Source organism: Rhipicephalus microplus, chromosome 6 (assembly GCF_043290135.1).
Source record: "Rhipicephalus microplus isolate Deutch F79 chromosome 6, USDA_Rmic, whole genome shotgun sequence".
NCBI lineage: Eukaryota > Metazoa > Arthropoda > Arachnida > Ixodida > Ixodidae > Rhipicephalus > Rhipicephalus microplus.
In genome coordinates this window covers 165736254-165760104 of record NC_134705.1, presented here as the reverse complement: position 1 = coordinate 165760104, position 23851 = coordinate 165736254, and the positions used below count along the sequence as shown (strand labels likewise).

General features: G+C 43.9%; 1 protein-coding gene across 1 annotated transcript in view; it reads left to right on the top strand.

Moving 5' to 3' along the window:
• LOC119167936 (uncharacterized) overlaps positions 1-23851 on the top strand; it is a 37404-nt gene that overhangs the window by 7045 nt on the left and 6508 nt on the right. The window lies entirely within an intron of this gene.

Sequence of the window (23851 nt, the reverse complement as noted above, 5' to 3'; positions counted from 1 at the left end):
GCTAGGCGTATCGAATCTGAGATGTTTCTGGTTAACCTTGCTACCTTTTACCTTTTGTTTTCTTCTTTCCATGGCCCATAAACACTTAGAGTATCGTGTTACTTGAGTGTGAAAATTATTTGTGAAATTTTTTTTTTCGCATCGCGGGGCTTAATAAAACTGCGTGCAAGAAATTGTTTTAAATGGGAAGCATTTTTTGAGTACTGCAAGCACTCCTGCTATCTATCTATCTATCTATCTATCTATCTATCTATCTATCTATCTATCTATCTATCTATCTATCTATCTATCTATCTATCTATCTATCTATCTATCTATCTATCTATCTATCTATCTATCTATCTATCTATCTATCTATCTATCTATCTATCTATCTATCTATCTATCTATCTATCTATCTATCTATCTATCTATCTATCTATCTATCTGTCTGTCTGTCTGTCTGTCTGTCTCTCTGTCTGTCAATCAATCAATCAATCAATCAATCAATCAATCAATCAATCAATCAATCAATCAATCAATCAATCAATCAATCTATCCACTTACGTCTGGGCACTCTCATGGTCAGCCCCATAACTTGGCGTGAACCGAAATTAGTACGGAAGGGTAAGGTAGTTTGACGAATATGACGCGCTGGTCAAGATATTAGGGAGCTTTAGAATACCGTTTGCAAGCGCTGCGGGCATTGCGGGCGCCATATGAGTTTTAGAATAAATTGCGTTTGCCCTACGGCGATCCGCAACGCACGATCGCAGCGACACCTTAGCCTCGAAACCAGTGCTTGCGGGCCACATGCGGGCCGCCATCACCGCATGCCATTTTGTATTTTTTGCGTGAGGTCCGCGAACGCCAACGCCGACTCGCGTTAAGACGCAGGCGCAGTGGCAGCGACCGCACCACAAGGGCGCGCGGTGCGCTATTTTAAATCTCCTTATTGTCACGGGGTCGTGACGGGGTTGAAGGCAGGAGACGGAATGGTCAGATCAAACTGTTTATTTGGGCGAACGTGTGCCCGCTAAATGGAAAGTCGGGTTACGGTAGCACACTTGCATTGATAGCAGTGAGTGCAGCGTCGGCCGTCGATCAACTGACAAGCGGCGAAGCGCGTCGGAATTTATACACTTGCCATTGAATGTTCTAGCGCTATCGCTAGCGGTGAGGTATGTTCCTGAATAATCTGTACTGTTCGCGGAGTTGGTGTGATCTTATCGAAATGATCTACTACAGTCCTGAAACTTCTCGAAAACTGGAGGCGAGGTTTGCGCTGAGAATTGTGTAGTGTATTGGGGCGATAACGAAACTTGAGAAAAAAAACTTAGCAATATGAAAAAAAAAAAGATCACAGCATATCTCTGCAGTAAATGGTGATCAGTGGGGCGAAGCGTTCGTCAGCCCGTCCGTGCCTCCGTCTGTCAGTTCGTTCTTGCTTCCGTCTCTCCGCACGACCAGCTGTTCGTCAATCCATGCGTCCGTCTGTCCGTGCGTCCATACGTGAGTCCGTCCACCGGTCGGTCCGTCCGCTTGTGCGTCCATCCGTCCGTACGTGCGTGCGTACATCTTGTGCACACTCCAAGTACGCCATCTCCCAACCCCGGTGGCACGTACCTGCTCTGGAGCGGATATGTGCCTCCGGTGGCTACATACATACATACATACATACATACATACATACATACATACATACATACATACATACATACATACATACATACATACATACATACATACATACATACATACATACATACATACATACATACATACATACATACATACATACGAAGGAGGAGGAGGAGTGACAGACCCATGCCATAACAAGCTTCGCCCCTAAAAATACTGTCACAATGTTGTCGCCCAAGTCTTTAAACACTTTCCACCAGACAGTGGCACATACCCGCCAGCGGATATGTGCCACAGGGTATCGACACTCAGAAACGACGAGAGCACACATGGGCAATTTTAACTCGTAAGCATTAAACAAAAACTGATATCGGCAGCGCTGACCCGACAAATGCAAAGAATAAATGAGTGTCCCAGCTTGAATCGAACGCAAGCATCATTTTGCTGGGCAATCAAGCTCTCTACCACAAAGCCAGGTCTCGGTTGTACTGTTCAAATATACCCTAATGTTCGTGAAACGTCGATTTTGGTTGCTGTGTTGGCTATCTAATTTTTAAACTTTACAGTTGTACATTTACAATACAGCCATGCTGTTGGGTTAATGTCCAATATAGTTAGGCACCATGCGCTGAAGTTGATTTATGTAGCGGCGTTCAGGGCTACCATCCCCGCGAGGACCAGCGCTTTATATTAGCTAATCGCTTCTGTTGATGCTAATACTCTTGTTCCTGTTGGCGTAATTGCGCAAGTGCAAACAACTTTGAATAAACATCTGCGACTATTCAATATATGTCTGTGCGTGCAACATTTGCACGTATATTTAGCGTCATTTCATGACGTGTCGCTACGTATAAAAATTACAACATGGTCACTTTTTCTCCTCACGCTTCGCATAACGTCGATACCAAGGTACGTGGGACCTGCCGAATTTTTCGTAAGTTATCGCGTGAAACAGCCACTTAATTACGATACTATGCACATCACCAATTGAGCGACAAAGTTGCTGCTTTTTTAAGCATAGTAACGCTCAACTGAGTATTCTGCGCACAGTTCAATCCTCGCGAACAAACTGTTCAGTTATTCCTAATGCTCACTTTGTTCTTGCAATGAACTATGTTTCAGACTGCGTCTCGCACTGACAGAATCATTTTAATGCTCTAAAGACTGCAAGACAAAAAATGAACTTATCTGTAGCATTTGATAGACCAGATCATTCGCGAATGAAATGCTGTGCTGTGCTCTAACCAACTCGTCCACCGCACAGACTACGCAGCACCGCACAAGAACATTTTGGCCTTGAATTCTGCGGTGGTACGTAGGCTCCAATTGGACACATACATAATCAAATGCAGGATTCATGCGTACCACTGCACAACGCACGAACACATATGCCCGTGGTGTAGAAGGCAACCGACGCTCTACTAAATCACACGGTTCCCACACAGAACAGCAAGAAGGGGATAATATAGCAGATTGAGGTGGGAGGCATTGCGGTCCAGCCCTGCCCTTGGGGACTCGCTATAAGGCCAAGCAGGTGTGGCGTTGCTCGGTTTGAGCAGCAACATAGTCTTTTGCACAAATAAAACTTTGTTCTTCTATTTTTGAATGATTTGCAGAATGTTCGATGCTTTATTAGAATAGCTTTTGGGCACTGGCAGAGACGTGATGACCTCAGTCTTAAAAGATATACAATTAGCAAACATGGGCCAGTTTTTTCTTATTTCTGCGTTTTATGTCCTTATTCTGCTCACATTCTCTCTCTTTTTTTTTACAGGAAAAGCGTCTGTAGAAAATGAGACCGCATTGGCTAAACGTCTTAGCCGCATCCCTTGGTCATCACTTGTGCAGTGATTTTGTTCTGTGGATAAATTAAACAAAAATATTGGGGCGGAAAGCCAGTTCTTGTGATTCAAGACACTTTGCGACGTTTTGCGAGACCTGACAAGACTGTACGAGAACTGCTGAGACACTGCGACATTCGGAAACAGATAAATACATCGCCTAAACGAAACGTTGCACAACTCTGTCAATGGCGTCATGTAGCAAGACAAGCAATTTTCTATTAGGCCTATAGATTACTCGGCAGTTTTGTGATTGCCGGGTTTCTCGTCTCTTGAGTGCGTCTTTTTGTGTTCTTTTGTGCGCTGCTTCTTTAAAAGTCATGGCTCACTGTCTTGCTTATCAGTAGGTACTAAACATGTGTCTGAATGTTGATTAATTCCTGTAGTGACCCATCTAGCGTTGACAGCACAGACAAATAAACAAGCAAGCAAGCAAACGAACACACAAACACCAATAAATGTTTGACATGTTCAGGTGAAGCAATAAATAAATGAATGAATGAATCAATCAATGAATCAATCTACAAATCAGTCAATCAATAAATAAATAAATCCATCGATCAGTGTATCAAATCAAGCTATAACCCTCTAATGTTGAGTTTGTTATATCCCGAACTCCGTTTAATGGCTGAAAGCTTCATGAATCACTCGAAACTAATGCATATCGGTAATACATTTATATACTTTGAAGTACTAGTGTATTGGTTCGTACAGTTAAAATTTTAAAATAATTGTACGTGGTGTTTTAATAAAAATGGAGTATAGTTACTGCAAGAACATCCTGTAGGTGAGACAAAAACGTTATGCATGTTTTAGTTCGAAGCTGCGTTCGTTCATAACAAGTTTAATTAGGCCATCGTTTTTTGATCCACGCCGACTCTGAGTGTTCATAGCAAATACCCACAATTACTTCAGTACGTCCTACTTGAGTTCCATGTCTCTGCACAATTCCGTTCCGATAAACTCAGTAAAAGACACTGTCGTTCAGGTTCGCGGCAACTACATGCTAATTTCAAAAAAGGGCTTGGTGCTGTCGCCCAGCAACAGCGATTGCACGCATAAAAATGAAGAAAAAGAAAAGACGCTTCATTTTTGCGAGTCGCGATAAATAAAGCTATACATAAATGTGCATAGCTATAGGCGTGCATAGTAAATGCTTGCGCCCGACTGTGACGGCTACAATGAGGAACTTTTCATTGAAATAATTACTATAAAAACAAGTGCCAGAATTCAGGGAAGCTGGGGGAGAGGGCAAGATAACAAAGAGGTGCTGTCAGAGGAACACTGCATCTGTCCACTAGAGCCCCGATTCCAAATTGAGAACGTAAGGTGTTCTGTTTAGTTTTTTTTTTTTGGGAAAATCTGGACTGCCCCCCTTCAGACCGTCACCACTTCCCCGCATCTCCTTCTGACCTACTGCTGAATTATTCACGAGTTTCGAAGCTCCAGCTAGACAAGCGAGAGAATCAATCATCATTCACACGTTCCTTTCAGCGGCGATGTCGATGGCTGCATGACGCAAGGTTTCTTTTCTTTTCATTTCTTTTTGTTTGCGTACGCTTTCGCGCTCTTTGGCAGTACTGGGTGAAACAAATGAACACAGATTGAGTTGAGTAAAACGTTGCTGCAGTCGCTCTTCACGCTGTTATCTCTATGTTCTCCCACTTGAATGCTCAATCCTAATTTCCTGTTGAAAATTAAAAATAAGGGAGTGCCCCGACAGCACATGCGAGGAAGCAGAAACAATTTATGGCCCCTTCTGTAAGAATAAGCAAAGAAAGAAGACCAGCGATGCTGTTTGATTTGTTTAAATATGCTAAACTGTTTGTCGTGGCAGGCTGCGATCTCCGCGACGGACCTGGTCGACCCGCGCCAATTCGTCGTACATGCCCGTAGTAGGGGTCCAGGTTAGAGAGTTCCTGAAATGAAGGAACCCTCCAACCTTGAGTAACTTGCCATTCTTCAGCTGGTTGTTTTCCCTCGCACTCTCTCGTTCACGGCATAGCCAAGCGTTGCTATAGCAACGTCATCAGTTGCTTCTTGATACCATATATGGCTGCTGGCGGGGCTCCCGCGATCTGGGGAAACGCATATAGGGTCTCCCATAAATACACTAGAGCGAACTCTGGCGCTAGTGTCTGTGGGAGCTGCAACGCACGACACTTCTTCGAGCATGGAAATGATGGGTAGTACAAACGTTTGCCTAATCTTCGTAGTTTCTGCTCCATTTGGCTTTGTGTGGCTCGGAGCTTCCCTATCACGGGACTAAAATCAGCAAATGTAACGCTGCGTCACCTCACTATCATAACGTATTTATGCTCACCAATTGAAGCTGGGAGACGAAGTTGACGACGGTCCGTTCTTTTACTCGAGAGAAATCTAAAACACACCAATAATCACAGCCAAAAGTGCGTTTGAAGCCAGCTAGCACGAAGACAAGGGAAACTTTTAATCAAAAATCTTTTATTTTCACCATTTCATACAAAGGTGAAAAAGTGAGAACTAGAGAAAAAGCCGATAGTTCTTCGGCTTGACAAAGCTCCGGTCCCCCAGATAGACAGTGGTGAAGTTCGTTTCAAAACAATAGAAGAAAACATGTTACAAAGTATAAAGCATTAAAGCAATAATAGGATTTCACCTGAATATAAAATAGACATTGCGATGAAGGAAGAGAAATGTATAAATTGAAAACAACTATACAGCAACTACAAAGTACAACTGAGAAACACTTTTTTATAACATAAAAAATTACTTTAACAGCAGCATGCTATCAACAACCGGTGGGATTTTTTTCTAATCCTGTGTTAATGAGCCATTACAGGAACAGGTCCAACATTTTAGTTTTGTTTAGCGTAATAGATCAACACTTTGTCTGTTGAAATGGTTAAGTAGGGAATGTAGGGTACGACAAAGGCGCTGTTGTCCATAATTTGTACGAGAAAAAGGAATTTGCCATGGGGCAATGTATTTAGATAGCGATTTAAAATACCAATAACTTTTCGCACTTTCGCACAAACATTGTCAACATAAGCATTGCAGGACATATGCTCAGCGAATATAACTCCGAGTGTTTTCATAGAGAACGTAATGGTAATCTTATAGGAACACAGAACAATGTTATCTGGTAATGTAGTGGAAACTTCCTTGGGCACGAAAAATGACATATTTTGTTTAATCAAGAATCAAGCAGTTTGCCTTTGACCAGCGTTGAATTTTGTTACAGACAGTGCAAGCTATAGGCATTATTTCTTCTAAGTCTTGTGCACTACCCGCCATTACTGTGGTGGCTGAACGATCGCAGCACCTGAGTCCCCTCTAGTTAATTTCAGAAAGGTCTACGGGGTTGTGAACGTAAGGAGCGCCGACGCCAGCCTTTTCTCGAAGTCATGTGTTTTTCGTAAGTGGCCATTACGGCGGCGTAAACGTAGTCATCAGTAGTGTAAGAGTCGCGGTTCACGCTAGCGGCTAGCCTGCCGTAACGGCGCAGTGCCGTAGACCGTCAGCCCCCGCCGCCGTCCGTGGGAGAGCTATTCAAAGTGCACGGCAAGCTTCGCCGGCAATGCATTCCAGCGTCCGACTTCCTTCCGAATGCAGTTATCGACCACCTCGAATCTATCAACCAGCCGCCGTGAGCTCTATAGCTCGTAAGCTCCGAAAGGATGCTTCCATTCGCTTTGTACTCATGTCCTTTAGCTTCGACAACACAGTACACGAATCGATTTTGCACCGTTTCTGAGAGACATAATCGAATAATTGATGTTGTAGGTTTAAGAAAGCCTTGCCAAATCTCGCAGGGCATGAATTTCACGTTTGTTAGCTGTTGCAAGTCCTAGATAGCTGGTGCCACTTGTCCAAACGCCTGCATTGGGAGACGTCTTTTTTAATGGCCTTGCGCTTATTCGATTACCCGACAGACTAAAACGATCTATTCACTGCTAAAACATAGTCTGGGAACAACACGTATACGATATAGCGGAAAAACCACCGAGCAAGAAACAGGCAGCTCGAAGTGTCACGCGGCAGACGCAAACGATGCGGAGAGGCGAAAGTAGACGACGCGGCTCAGCCACGTCTCTCCTCCGTCGCTGATTCGCTACGTCGCTTTCCGGCAAACGGCAAACGGCGCAAAAAATGGGTCTCGGACCCGTTCTCCGAACGACAAACAACCGCAGACGTGCGCGAAAGAAAACTCCCAAGCATTTCCCCGAGGGTGAACATGGTTAAGTGCGAATACACGGGGTTATGCTATGAGGGGTATTTATTAATTCGCACTATTATATTCATTAATCACACAGGGTTGCGGCAGCGGACAAGCAACTAGTTTCGTCCTTGCACTTCGTACAGGTTGCAATTCACGCCTACGGCCATCGACGGACTGTTCGCTTCAAGTGGCATCGACTGAAGTGACGTCAGCTATCCTGTTCACGTCACAACTCGCGCCTGCTGCTATCAACACTCTGGTGAAGTGAAGCGACGCCTATCGGAGTGACTTCATCAGCCGGAATGCCTACAAAAGCGGTTGTCCTGTGCGCCAGCCCGTCATTCGGCAGCAAGGGTTGCGGCAGCGGACAAGCAACTAATTTCGTCCTTGCACTTCGTACAGGTTTGTCACATAAACGTTTGCATCTACTAATCCTTCTTAGCCGCTGCCCTGTTGCCATCAGTGTCTCGTGCTTTTTTTCAAGATGCCGTCGTGTGCTGAGCTAGCGAAAGATATAGCAACACTACGTGCTGAATTGGCATCAATGCAAGAAAGTCTGAGCATGTTTAATGGACTGTATGAATCCGTGAAATTTCAGAATGAAACCATCTTGAAGGAAAATAAGTTTCTGAAAGAAGAAAACGCGAAGCTGTCTCAACGTCTTACGGCACTCGAGCAGTATTCACGCCTCAATAACGTAGAAATCAAAGGTGTTCCCGTCACGGAAGGTGAAAATTGCCTGGCTGTAATACAAGCTATTGGTAAAAAAATTGGTTGTCCTGTTGTACCTTCCGACATTGACATCGCTCATCGTGTCCCCGCGAAAAAAGACAAGAACATCGTCGCGCGTTTCTGCTCGAGATCGAAGCGAACGGAATTCATTAGTAAAGCTAGGAAAGCTAAACTCACCACTTCTGCAATTGGTCTTTCGCGAAGCAGTGACTCACCTTTTTTTGTGAATGATCATCTCACGCCAGAGAACAAGCGTCTTTTCGCGCAAGCTCTCGAATTGAAGAGGGCTAAAGGGTGGCGATTCCTCTGGACCGAAAATTGTGTGATTAAGGCCAGAAAGACTGAAAATAGTCGTGTTTATCGTATTTCTAACGCAAATGACCTGGCCATATTTACATAATCAGTGCGCCTGCACATCCTTTTTTTTTGTGTGTTTCTACCATGAACAGAGGCATGTTCTCGTGTGACAAAACGAAAGCATTGCTCCATGATAAACCGCCTCAATTTTCATTCCTTCATTGCAATATTCGCAGTCTTCGTAAGCATCACGATGATCTGATCAACTTTCTTTCTATACTTGACCATAACTTTTCAATCATCTGTTCGTCGGAAACGGGGCTGACACAGGTAGATGGCAATCTATTTGATCTGCCAGGGTGCATCAGTGAACATAGTTACCGTGGAAATCAGAGAAGTGGCGGATCTGCTATCTTTGTGATTTCGTCGATTGCGTACACCCGTCGTCTCGATCTTTCATTCCGAAATTTATTGTGCGTGTCTGTATGGTTAGAGTTCGACCGGAATGTCTTGCCACTCAATAACAGGCCTACAATCCTGACATCCATTTATCGTTCCCCGTCATCATCTTATTCGGACTTCTGTTCACAGCTAGAAGAAATACTTAATCTCTTAACCAATGAAAATAAGAACATCATCATTTGTGGTGACATAAATATAAACATACTTCCTCCTAGCTGTCAATCGTGCTCTGATTATATCAACTGCTTATTTAGCTATGGTTTCTCTTCCTTAATTGATGTTCCAACTAGGTGTGACACTGCCGGTTCTTGCACGTTAATAGACCACATATTTTCATTATCAACCTCTGATTACACCACCGGAGTGATTGATTATTCCATTACAGATCATTATCCCGTGTTCTTCGTTCTTGGTACCGGAAAACGTGCACAGCACCGTCAATATACGAAAAATTCCTTCAATGAAGCTTTATTTGCACGAAAAGTGCATGACACATGCTGGAATAACGTTTTTCGAGAAGATTGTCCTGAGAAGGCATATTCGATTTTTCTATCAACAATAACGAATTACATTAACGATTGCACAACCCATGTAACCCATAAGCACACATTCTCGTCTCCTAGGAATCCATGGATTACAAATGCGCTGCTGCGCTCAATAATAAAGAAAAATAATCTTCACAAAAAGGTGAAATTGCAGCCTTTCAACGCATCTTTGCGTGCTAGATTTAAAAATTATAGCAACATTCTTTCTAGTGTCCTCAAACGTGCAAAACGGGAATATTATGAACGGCGAATAATTGAAAACGGAACAAATACTCGGCGTCATTGGGAGCTAATTAAAGAATTTCTGAACGTTAGGGAGTCCGATGCCAGCATTAAAAAAATAATTTACAAAGACAAGGAATACTCTACCGAAGCTGATATGTCAAATGTTTTTAGCGATCATTTTGCCGCGTGCCAAAATACGCTCTCACTTAGCGTTCCAGCCCATCTTCCACGTAGCCCCCAGTCCTTCTTCCTTCGCCCGGTTTTTTTCTTCAGAAGTTTTTAACGTAATTTCTTCCCTCAAAGTTACGGGACCAGGCCTGGACTCCATCCGGCCCTCTAGAATAAAACTGGTTGCTGCAGACATATCATTAGTTTTTGCAGATATTGCTAACAAAATTTTCAGAACCGGTATATTTCCTGATATGTTGAAACGTGGTAAAATAATTCCTGTGTACAAAAAAGGCTCTCGTGATAACATTAACAACTATCGCCCCATTTGCATTTTGCCATTTTTTGGCAAAGTCATTGAAAAGCTTATCTACAGTCGTCTGATGCACTATCTAAACAAATTTAATCTTCTTTCCCCACACCAGTTTGGTTTTAGGAATGGTTATTCAACGGAACAAGCATTGCTCAAATTCACGGATAACATTAAACAATTTATTGACGAAGGGTTCGTTGTAGGTGCCATATTCATTGATCTAACAAAGGCATTTGACACACAAGAACATTCTATTCTTCTGGATAAGCTCGAGTCTTTTGGTATTACTGGCCCAACTCTAAATCTTATTCGTAGCTACTTGTCTAACAGGCCACAAGTCGTATATCTTAATGGTCAATTTTCATCGACTAAATTAATTAACTGCGGTGTTCCCCAAGGTTCTATATTAGGTCCGTTGTTATTTCTACTATTCATAAATGACTTACCTAATACGCTTACGTTTTCTAAGTGTTTGCTATATGCTGACGACACGACCATTTACTCGCCACATAAATCGCTCACCGCACTTCAAGACACACTTAATGCAGATCTTAACAACGTGAATTCATGGTGTAGAAATAACAAACTTCAGATTAATCCTACTAAAACAACTTTCGTACTCTTTCATAGCCCACAAACTGTGGTTTCTTCCTCCATAACTGTCTTGCTGGATGATTATACTTTACTGGCATCTGACAATGTTAAATTCCTTGGTGTTACTCTCGATAAACATCCTAAATACAATAGTCATGCAAATTCACTTATAAAAAGGGTTTCATTTGGTATCCGCATTATCATTACAACACGTGCATTTTTTCAACCTCATGTTCTCATCTCACTTTATCATGCTTATATTAATAGCCATTTATCATACTGCTTATCATCATGGGGTAACACATACGCCATTCATCTCAAACCGCTTCAACGTCTTCAAAACCAAGCGATCAAGTTAATGACTTTTAGCCCATTCCGTTGCCATTCTCTACCTATCTATCATCTTCGAATCCTACCCATTCAACAATTGTTTTATCATAGATTGTCGCTCATCACATACCGTCTCATTCATCGCGAAATATCACTTGATAACATTCCTTTCCATATCTTCGTCAACAACAATAATACCAAGTTTTCAGAGCGTAATAACTTCCTTTTACCTAAAATCAGATCAAAGTATGGCAGATACACAGCACGCTTCTTTTGTGTTCATCTTTGGAATAATATCCCTCTTCATGTTAAGTCGTCTCATTCATTGCAGTCTTTTAAACATAACATGAAGAGCATACTGTTAATTGAGCCCCTTGTTCATTTGTAATAAAACATTTTCATTATTACCTCTACTTTTTCAATTCCTGCTTTTACGTATTCTTGTAGTTTTGTATAAGGTTGTTCTGGTTAAATTGACTTTTTCGATTTGACTATTTATTGTTCTGTGTTGAATGCACTTTTCATTTTTGTTCGCACTTGTAGCTTTTGCTGCTGTTACTTACCTTTTATGTACCCCATTAACGATAGGAGGTCCCCCTGACAGTTTCTTACTTTGGGACCTCCTGACGCTGTATATATTATGTGAGCTCATTACTTTTTTTTGTACTCATGTACTCAGCAATGAACTTGAACTTGAATAAACTTGAACTTGAACTTGAACACTATGGTGCCTTTATGGTGTAATGGTTCCTGGGAATCGCAATTTGATCACACGGGGAAGTTTACGTTAACTCACTGGCGAGTGCCAACGGATTTTAACTTTACTCCCCCTCACGACCCGCTCTCGACGGGAGACTGAGAGAGAAGGCGGGTGTGCGAGAGAGAGGGGTGCGCGCGCAGCTGCAGCGAGCGAGGAGAGCGGAGGAGCAAGTGAAGGGGGAGGGGGTATAAGGCGCGTTACTGACACCGATATCAGCGTCGCGTCCGTGGCTTATTCGGTAGAGCGTCGCCCTGCGGCCCGCCAAGTCCTCTTTTTTTTAAACATGGAGAGAAGACTGCGGACGCCGCCGACGGCGGTGGATGGTTTGGGGTCGCTTATAAAGTGTATTCACACTTAAAACAGCCGAGCATGGCTACCTGAGCACGTCAAACGGCGAGGCATGCTTGTCGCTAGCGTGAACCGGCCTTTATTTAAGCAGGACGCCAGTATGCGGGTGGTGTCCGGTTCCTAACTCATACACTGAAACCTTGGTATAACGAACCCAGATTCAACAAAATATTGGCTCTAACGAAGTAAATAAAAATAATCTTGGAAAAGCTACAGTGTTGCAGAGAACCTTCATGACGAATTTTCGCGCATAAAGAACTTGTTTTCGTGTGAGATGGAACTTTGTTGTTATGAGCTTTCAGTGTAGTAGATTAGACTCACCCAGAATTTGGTGGAGGCCAAGCTTTCTGCTTGCGCATGGGCTCTGCGATTAGCTCCGGCGTAGTGCTGATCGTGGAGGCCATGCTGTCTACTACTATATTTCATTTTGTACCAGCGCTTCGGCAGCTGTTTCCTCCTGATCCCGAAAACGGCCTGCAATTCTTTTTGCACAGCCAAATTAGCAAAAAAAGGACAATTTTTTTCGCCTTTCACAATACTCAACAGTTTCTCCTGCACTCAAATAAAAGAACAGCAGGTCAAGAAACTATAGCTTATAAACGCTTATCTTTCTTAAAAATTGTAAAAAAAATGCGTTCAGCAAACGTCTTCATTTCGACGCAGCACTCGGGCTAAAAAGAGAGTCCTGTGTGCTTATCAGCTAGTGTTTGTGGCCAGCCGCGCATACAAGATCTTACCATTTTACGCTTTACTGCTGGTGTCCCATTATATAAGGTTTTTGATCGTCATTTAAAGCGCATCATGTGCGACGGCCACGGGACGGCTTAATGCTCTCTCTTAGTAGAGTATCATGTACTTAAATCGTCAACCACTTGTGCCAAACACACAGGTATCGTCGTATCGGGATGGCTCTATTCTCTCCCATTTCTGGGTACGAAGTACTCGAAATCGTTAAACACTTTTTAAGGGGCGAAGCTTCTTATGCCGTGGGTCGTGCGCCTGCGATGTATGTAGTAGTAGTCATCGTCGTCGTCGTCGTCATAGTAGTAGTAGTAGGTAGCCACCTCTCGTTTAGTCCTTGGAATGTCCGCTGAATGGCCGTACTTCTGTATGATGAATATATAGTGAAAAGATGCGAGATGGCGGTACTTGGAGTATTCACTAGATGGACGGACAGACGCTTGGACGGACACAAGCCCGGACGGATGAACGCACGAACAGATGGACACACTGATGGACGCACGGCTGGGCGCACGGAAGGACGGGTGCATGAACAGACACACGGGCGGTCGCCCCGGACGGACGGAAGCAAGGATGAACGGAAGCGTGGATGAACTGACGTACGCTTCGCCCCACTCGTCATCATTCAGTCTATGGATGTGCTGTGATTTTTTTCAAACACACAGAAGAAATAGTGTTATAAATCGACATCTATTTCTTTTAATCGGCACACATATAACTCCGCCAACACAAGGTCAAGGCACATCATATCTTTGGATGGTAACCTAAGCCGTGCACTTAGGAGGGGAATGCTTCCGTTCGCAAAATGTGGCGCTCCATGGCAGGCGTGACACCATGCGGCAAAGAAAGGAGCGTTTGTGCACTTGATATTTAACCGTAGTACCCGCCGCAGTGGCCTAGTGCATGCATGGTTTTGGTGTTTGAGTGCTTACCCCCAAGGTCGCGGGATCGACTCTCAGCTGCGGTGGCCGCATTTCAATGGCGGCAAAGCTATACACCCGAGTTCTAGAGCTACCGCGCGTAAAAAAAATAAACAGGGTGGTTAAAGTTTCACAAGACTATTCGCCGTGCATGGCACCTGAGTATCGTTCTGTGCGTTTCGCCAAAGCACAAGCACTGGCGTTGCGATGTGGCGTATGATGCCTGACTCCCACAATAGTGAACTAGGTTCGATTCGGGGTCGACCACATGGTCTTTATTCTCTCTATACATGGCAATTTTAGGAATGCGTATGAGGTTTAGCAATGAAATGTTATTATTTCGATGCCTAAGATACCGCTGACGTTTTGCTGAAACTAGCATGTGGAGCTCACGTTGGGGCATGCAAATCTGGGCATATTGAAATCTATCTATCTATCTATCTATCTATCTATCTATCTATCTATCTATCTATCTATCTATCTATCTATCTATCTATCTATCTATCTATCTATCTATCTATCTATCTATCTATCTATCTATCTATCTATCTATCTATTTATCTATTTATCTATTTATCTATTTATCTATTTATCTATTTATCTATCTATCTATCTATCTATCTATCTATCTATCTATCTATCTATCTATCTATCTATCTATCTATCTATCTATCTATCTATCTATCTATCTATCTATTTATCTATCTATCTATTTATCTATTTATCTATTTATCTATTTATCTATCTATCTATCTATCTATCTATCTATCTATCTATCTATCTATCTATCTATCTATCTATCTATCTATCTATCTATCTATCGCGTGTACGGCAGTCTATGTGTTTACACCATCCGGTGAATGAATACGGTGTGTTGTCAATTACTAGCACTTTGCTCGGCGTGATGTTTTATGCACCCGGGGCTTCGCTGACTCGTCGAGCCGTAAAAATGAGGGGCTGGCTGCACGCCCCGACATAAACTGCGTTTTAGGTGCTCACAATATTTTACGGGCAAATTTTTTGTTCTGCCAGATCGCGCTACTGACTTTTGTATTTTGTATATTCTAGGTCTAAACGAACTATGCTACGGTGGACGCACACGCATGAAAACGGTCGTGTTGCTGAATTCGATGTTTCACGGCCTTAGTTTATGACGTCACATGCACAAAAATAAGAAAACGTTCATTTAATAGCCAAGGTGGCGACGCCAACGTGGCGAACGTAAAATCGTTTATACGTGTATCATCTTTATCGCTTCTGGAAGAAATATATTATATGCTTCCGTGGACGCCACTTCAATGGGGTCAACTTTTTTAAAAGAGTTTCTCGCTCGGGAACTTATGGCCTGACTGTACACTTACCGGGTGTCCTTAATATATAGTGTTTGAGGGCCGTTGAGAGGAATCTTCTTTACTTTCAGTGTGGTAAATAAAGAAGGGTTACCTCTTGATAACTTATGGTCATTTCCCTCGAAGAAGCAGTCGCAATCGTAACACATTAGATTCTTTTCTGAAAGTGTACGACGGGTAAGTACTTCACACTTATTAATTATTAATCAATTTCTCCCAGTTGAAAAAAAAGTTTACACCCCCAAAGGTGGTTTGTTGTGCGTAGCCCTGTTTTTGCGGCTGTGTGAAACACAGTATTACACTCAACACTGAACTTGACCAAATGGGCGCTAAGAACAGCTGCCCCTAAATGTTGCGATTCACACCGTCAAGTTCGCATATAGAAATGTATAATCTGTAAATTTCGGTGCAAGACCTATGAAAACTAATTTAGTGCACTTGTAAATTCCCGAAGCCTGTAAATAGGAAAGATGAATTTCTCACGTACTTATAAATAGCGCACTCCAAAAAGAATCAACCTTGTTCCATCTTGCCTCTGACCACGACCGTTAAGATTACATAGCCGAATTCACAAAACTTTAGTTTCACAAGTGTGTTTTACCCGTTCATTAGCCGCCTCCGCTAATTATCCTTACAGTATCGTGAGTGCCTGAAATGCTCTGTTACAGAAACTGTTATGTTAGACGCCGTTTTCCCAGTATACAAGCCCTGGTCGCTAATCGTGGGAAAATCAATCACCCTTACAGCACACACGAAGTCGTAAACTCCTTCAGGAGTGAGAACATTATTTAAATAGCGGCCAATAGGAGTAACAAACATTGTAGCGCCTGTCGAATAAGCCTTGTGCTGGTTCGAGCGCGTGCTGAAGGAGGCAGAATAAATAATTTTAACTTCATTTTATTTCTCCTCTTTTCTTTAGTCCTCTTCTACCTTTTATTCCCATTACCCCATCCCCCTTCTCCTGTTTTTGAAGTGTCTTCCTATGAGCAGAGACAGTTACGACGTGGCACATTCATCTTCTCTTCCTTATTCAAGGTAACTTCGTCGAACAAGTGAATACGTGCTTGAATTAGCCCATAGCCAGGGGCGATTGGACTAGCCCACATGGGTTAGCCCGCGAAACTAAGTGGCAGTATCATGCTAGCATATACCATGTGCTTTAAAGTGTGAGTTTATATTTCCTAATTTAGGTATTGGGAACATTTTGTTTTCATAGCTTCCATGCCTTACTGTCCCCCACTAGAATACGCATCGATAATAACCGTACAGAAGAACTGAACAATTCTGTTATTAGCACGACAGAAGATCGAGCTAAGTGGTGACTACAGGAGCCTTGTGCTTGAGAGAGAGAGAGAAATAGAGGAGAAATGCAGAGAGGCTAACCAAGCTTGGCTTGGTTGGCTACCCTACACTTCATAAGGGGGGAAGGGGGAATAATAGAAAGGAAAGAGATAGAGAGAAAAGAAGACGAGTAAGAAAGATATGGATAAATGGTCAGCTCGAAACTACGCGGTGTGGTCTCGGAAGTGACTAAAGCGCCACTACGCACGGCTAGTGGATAGATTGTGCGAAAATAAGATGTGCCTCGACGTGATACGAAAACGGCGCGCGTATCTCTACCACACCTTATCTACTCCATATTATCCAAATGTCGCGGGTTCGACCCCAGCTGTGGCGGTTGCATTTTGATGCAGGCGAAACGGTAGAGGCCCCTGTACTGTGCCATGTCAGTGCCCGCTAATGAACAGCAGATGGTAGAAATTTTCATAGCCCTAATTTACAGCGTCTCTCGTAATTATATAGTGGTTTGAAGACGTCAAAGCCCAAATATTGTTATCTCTTCTCCGTACTGAGTGGGTAGCTCAAGATCGGAACCAATAGGGGAACGTGTGCCCCTGTGCCGTTTCCTTCGTTCACCTAGTGGCCGTTGTCGGCGGCACTGGGCCGTCTAGCACACCAGACATCGGTGACGCAGGACGTACAGTAGCGCTCTCTGGCCAGAAAACGGCGTCTATATAGTTGATGAAAGACAGTGGGCGTACAACGACGGGTAAAGCAGACGCCAGACAAAGCAAACGACTGTGTTTGTATCGTTTCTTCTACAGTGCCCACACGCTCACGCCCTTCTGTATTTGTTGTGCTATCCTTTTTAAAATCGGAACGCCTACGCTATTCAGCACTGTCGGAGGAACTACTGTTCCCTGCAAGGGGATGCAGCTTCCGGAGTATTGAAAAACACGGTGAGCCTGTTATTGCTTTGTTGTGATTGATACGGTAACTTACGCATTGGCATAAAATGCCCCAAAGGCTAAAGACCACGTATTTTTATTCTCAGTCAATAGTATCGATAGACCCCCCTGAAATGAAATGAAAGCGTCCTGCACCCAAACCAGTCTTTTTTTTTTTTGCTGCGTATGGGGCATCGAACCATCTGTGACCAACCGAAGTAATATGATGGAGTCATCATGTAATAGCCCACTATGTCATGCCATGAATACGCCATCAAGACGTCATAAGTTTTCGACTTATGATGTGATAACATCGTCACGGGGCAATTTCCTTGCATTGTGATCTTTTGTATCACTCTGTAGCCACCGACATCAAATTTACGTCTTTGATGAGGCTTTCGCTTCCGTAAAGGCAGTGTGGTAAATAACAAAGATTGAGCCGTTGATGCGTTGGCGAGTTTACAGCTAATTGACATCAATGGGTCTGCGCGTATTGACCAATTTATTGTAGGGTTCCTAAACTGATGAGATTTTCGAAATAGATGCTTGTGAACGAGATCTCATATATGTACACAAAATATTGTTATTGATCAATTTATAGTTTGATTGTTTGCTTGAGCATTGTGAACCTCCCGAGTTCTATGTTGCTTCTGCGGTGCATAGAGCGATACAGATGAAGGGGGAGACATATTGCAATGAAGAAACCTACCGGCAGGAAACAACCAATAAAATTCATGAAGGCTTACTAAGATCGAAGCCCAATTCACTACCCTGATCTGGAGATGAAATAAGCCAAAGTAAGGAAAGGGTAGCGGACGCAGTATGGTTCTCGAAGTCAATCATTAATACAGACTTTTGCACATACCGTAATACGGCGGAACAGTCTAAGCTTGGCACCTATAAATTCGCGAGGAAACGTGTATTCTGTGTAGTCACCCTTTCATTTTAGCTGCAAGGACGTGTGAAACGTGTAAACCTGTGCTCACGATCTTCAATAGTAACCCTACTTGAAGACAAACAAAGAAAAAAAAAGGTAGATTGTAGCGTAACGTGGAAGGAAAACACCATACGTGAAACGGAGTTTGGTGTGTCGTAGCTGGGAAGCTGGCGCGTTTATTGAATGGGCGTGTTTTCGAGCCCCTTCGGAGTTGCCGTACTGGACGCTCGTATACCGAGAGGCCGTAAAAAACAGCGCTCAGAGGTACGATACGTCGCTGCTGGAAGCACTCCTTCGGGGGGCATGCTTTTTGCGACACGTTCCGGATGCGACTGCAGACGTTGTCGATAAATTTCGGACGCAGAGAGAAGACGCTAAAAGAAAACAAAGAGAACGGCGTGAGAGGTTTTTCGTGAAATGTCACACGGCGGTCGTGTATACTCTATACCCTTATACAGCGGCAAAATTTACATTGCTCAAACTGAAAGATGCATTAATGACCGGTTGAATGTACGCCTCGGTGGACCAGTGGCTATAGGTTGCTCGGCTGTTGACCAGAAGGTTGCGGGTTCGACCCCCGTCGCGGTGGTCGTGTTTTAATGCAGGCGAAATGGCAGCGGCCCACGTACTGTGCGATGCGGGTGCACGTTAAAGAACACCAGATGGTCGAAATTTATGGAGCCCTCCACTACTGAATCTCTCGTAAACATATGGTTGTTTTGGGACGTGAGACCCTACATAATACAAACAATTAATGACGGGTTAAGGGAGCGTATGCACAAGAATTAAGTAAAAGAGACGAAAAGAATGTGCACACAGTGGCGCACGATTCCCCATGAAAAAGATTCTGAGTGTAAGCACAAACAAGAGAGTACGTGAAGTGTTAATATTTTTTCCGTGCAAAAAAGAATGAAATCTGCTATGTAAGTGCACATTTGTCATCTCTTGTTTTCTTGTGAAATTCATTTTATGGACCCTAGGATTTCAGAAGAAATAAGGAAACGAAAAAAAGCAGCATATCCACGGAGTGATTGATGGAGAGTGGGGCGAAGCATCCGTCCGTCCATTCGTTCTTGCTTCCGCCCGTCCATGCGTCCGCCTGTGTGACCGTCAGTGCGTCCATCCGTCCGTCCATGCGTGGGTCTGTTCGTGCGTCCGCACGTCCATCCGTGCGTCCGTCCCTGCGTTCGTCCATGCGTCCGCCCCTGCGTCCGTCAATGCTTCCATCCGCCCGTGCAGCCATCTGTGCGTCCGTCCATGAATCTGTCTGTGTGTCCGTTCGTCTATCTAGTCAACACTCCAAGTACCACCATCTCGCATCTTTTCATCATGTATTCCACATATAGAAGCACCGCCATCCAGCGGACACTCCAAGGACTAAACGAGAGGTGGCACACGCACACTTTCTTACGGCTTGCGCTTTGTGTCTACTTCCCACCTTTAACCACCTAGAGTTCATGGTATATACTAGTTCACTGTATTCATGGCACTGCGGCCCAATGCTCGCTAAACCTTTCTAAAACCAAAGGAGGTTACACCCGGCGTAGCAACCCTGTCTTGTCAGATAGTGCTCAATGTATATGCCGATTGGGGAATGAGAGGCAGGAGAATTCGGCTTTTAGTTAATGCGCACGCTGCGAATTTTTTATTGTTCAACAACGCACATGATCTCCCACCGGCACCACTTTGCAGGTCACAGCGTAAGACACGTTACGCACTACTACGAGGGACAAATGGGTGCCACTTTAAGAAGCTTCGCCCCTAAAAATGTATGTCTTCATAGCATGTTTTGTTAGCTTGATGTTTGTGCGGTTGCACCACAGGTAATATATTCAAAACATTCATGCGATGACTAAATGGTTGGTAGTGAGCGCTGTACGTGTTTGGTGCCTGCAGGTGTGTGCGTGTATCAATGTGGCGTCTGTTTGGTCTCTAACTAAATTTTTAAAATATGAGCAACGAGCTCGCCCAAGAACAAGTTCCTTTAGAGAACGGAACGAATAGACGATGATGTTTCATGCCGAGTAAACTTCGACCCCACTCACACAGCACTCAGGCGGTACTCGTACACAGTTCGTCCTTGAAGTGTCACGGTAAAAATAACAGTAGGAGTGCGTGTACTTTATAGTACGTTCAAGTCGTGAGGCAGCCGGCCCTAGTGCGTACGCTTTCTTTAGCGCAAGCCCCCACTTTGTAAAGCTTTTTTTCCAACGTCGAAGATCATTGAACAGTGTTTACTATATGCAACGACTGTCGTGCTAGAATGCAGCTTTCGGAAATGGTGTTGCGGAATGTGCCCGCTTGTCTGCATCGAACGTGTTTATACATCTTTTTATACCCCCGTTCGGACACTCACTCTCTTTTATTTTTTGAAACAATGTATTTAACCGAAGACTCCTCGAAGAACCCTTTGAGCAAGGGCATTGCCCTGGTTTAACTGCGATTTCTTTTTATGGTATCTATGGATAGTAAGCATCGTATTCAGGCTTCTGGAAACAGAAGTAAATGCTCTCAAGGGAATTTTTTTTGAAGGTTTGGCTTTCTTTAGATTTGCTGACGGGAGGACAATGATCTCCGATAGAGTGGCCCGACGGGCAAACTTGCGAAACGTTTTAGTAGTTTGAAAAAATTGGGGGGCCCTTAAGCTTCGCCTTTAAGAGTTGAACGCAAAAGCAAAATCCAGCCCCTAGTGCACCCTTCAACCACCAAGTGCGTACTTACTCATACGTTTTGTTACATACACACGCATGCACACAAACACGCACAGAGTAGATTAGACCAGCACGTGCTATTATCGCCGAAAGGGCTCGTTTTCGTCGGGACACCTGTCGAACAAAATGTGTTAAAGGGGCCGTGAAACACGTTTTCAAGTAACCATGAAATGAATGCAATAGAAGAGGTTATTGCCTCACAAATTCAATGCCACAAGAGTTTTAAGATTCCGTCCAGTGCGAGTAGAGTTACAAAAGTTTGTCGCATGCTGCAATTACATTATCTCTTCTCTCGTCTCGACGAAAGCGCTGGAAGCTAAGCAGTGAGGGGTGGCAGGGCAAAGAAACTACCACGCCTCATGACCTTGAGCACTTTATTTTTCATCGAATGCGCGGCCTTCTCAGTGTGATCGCGCGCGCACGCGAGGACAAGTAGCGGCCTCCCGCAGCTATCTCGGTAACTTGATTTTTTGGTCACAGATGCACAGACGATTTTTCGCTCACAACCGACGGGGCCGACGCCGGCGGTGGGCTTTCTGCGACACGACCTCTTTAACGCTATCGCTTTAAAATTGCTGTAGAGGCCGTCTGATGTCGGCCGAAAACTCGGACGCTAACGCGTGCAGGTACGTTCGCATGCACCAAGTAGGTGTCAAACTAGCATTGTGACCTGCATGGGAGTCGATGAGGAGATATAAGTGATTCCTTCAAGTTGATTGAGATGTTGTTTACCTCGCGCATTAGTTTATTTGGCAGGTAGTCGTGCTGTGGGATTCTCGCCCACGCTGGCAGAGAGAGAGCGAGAGTATATTTGGAACGCGTGAAAGCGTTGCCTGAGAACGCTTCGTTGACATTCGTTGTGTTAGAATAAACGTTTTCAGCCCGACAAGGTAGAAGGACGACGTTGGGAATGGAACGTACCAGAAAAATAACGTCTTTGTGTAAATTTACACTAAGCCTTCTAGGCAGCACAAATGCGTTTCAAGCACGCTGCCCCAAGGCACGCGTTCAGCACGTCTCACTTGCATTGTGCCAAGTGAAACTAAAGAGCGTTTCTGAATATGGCTGCTGTTAAAAACGAAAGCATTACTATTGTACTCATGAAATCGCTTACTATAAAGAAGGTTCGCTAATTCTTTTAAATGAAGATGCATTTCTTAGTCGTGCTATGTCAGGCGTCCGTCGGGATCCGTCCACCGCCCTCACCCATAGCAACGGCTGCGGACGCGCACGTCCCTAGCAACCGGCGCCCCCACCATGTCTCGCTTCGGAGTGACCCGCTGGCAGCAACGGCTGCGGACGCACGCACTTATCCTCGCCCATAGAGTTTCATACAATAATACATAGAAAAAATCTGGCGTTGCGATCGTGTACTTTCATGAAAATTATGGGAAGTTCTAACTTCGTATTGGATCGCGTTAGTCAGTGAACTGTCTACGGATCTTTTTCTACAGTTTCAGTTTCGTTCTTCACGTAGAGTGGTTAGTGGGGTGGTTACAAAAGACTGAAGCTGAGCCTTTGTTGTTCAAAGAAGCTGAAATTTGATAGGCCTCTGAATTTACTGCAATGCAGGAGCTGTATAAGTCGTGTTTAACAGTTTAAGCGAAACGTCGTCCACTTACCGCGGCGCATAGATGTATAGCGTCCCATGCCAGTGCACGATATAACATCGAGTTAATGTTTGTTGTTTGTGCGTCTTGCCAAAACTCGTTGAAATCAACTACAAAACGACGGTGACGTGAAGTAGATGCACCGCCCCGCTCTTCTGACTCGACTTGACAACAAAGCGAAAGGTGCGTTAGGAGCATACCACTTGAACAGACACACCTCGCACGCAGCAAACGAAACGTCAAGTGTTTCTCACTTAATTGTGGACTGTTATTTGCATAAATATATAATACATGCTTTCGATAAAGAAACAAACATGTTTGTTTTGAAATGTTGTAAAGAATAATTCATTACATATTGATGCCAAATCTGGACCGCAATGGCAGAGCAATGGATACCTTGGTGGTTAAATTTGTCCAGGTCTCACTTCTACCGCCTACTCACAAAAACCTTTTGCAGTAAATTAAAAAAAATGAAGCAAGTTTCAAGCAGACATAACTTCATATCACTTTGTTTTACACTCAGCAAACAAGCGTCGCGAATCTCAAGAACGTGATCCATCCGAAGTAGATCCGAAGCCTGTACTTCCCATAATTCCCTTAGGGGTACAAGCGCCGCTGAAGGAGCCCGCGTAGACACTAGCGCCAGATTACCCTCTAGGTATTATTGTATTAAACTCGTCCTCACCACTAGCAACTGGAGCCCCATTCTTCTTGACTTGAACGTGACTTGCCACCGACTCAATACCAACGCCGAGCCGAGAACGCTGTTCTTGTTTCCTTCATAGTATTTTTAACCGTGCACGCTAGCTACTAGAGCTAGAAATGCATGCCGCGTTTTTCGCGGCAGAAAACGCCACGTGCGCCGAACGGCTCTATTGGCTGCACAGTGTAAAAAAAAAAAAAACATTATTCTTCTAAT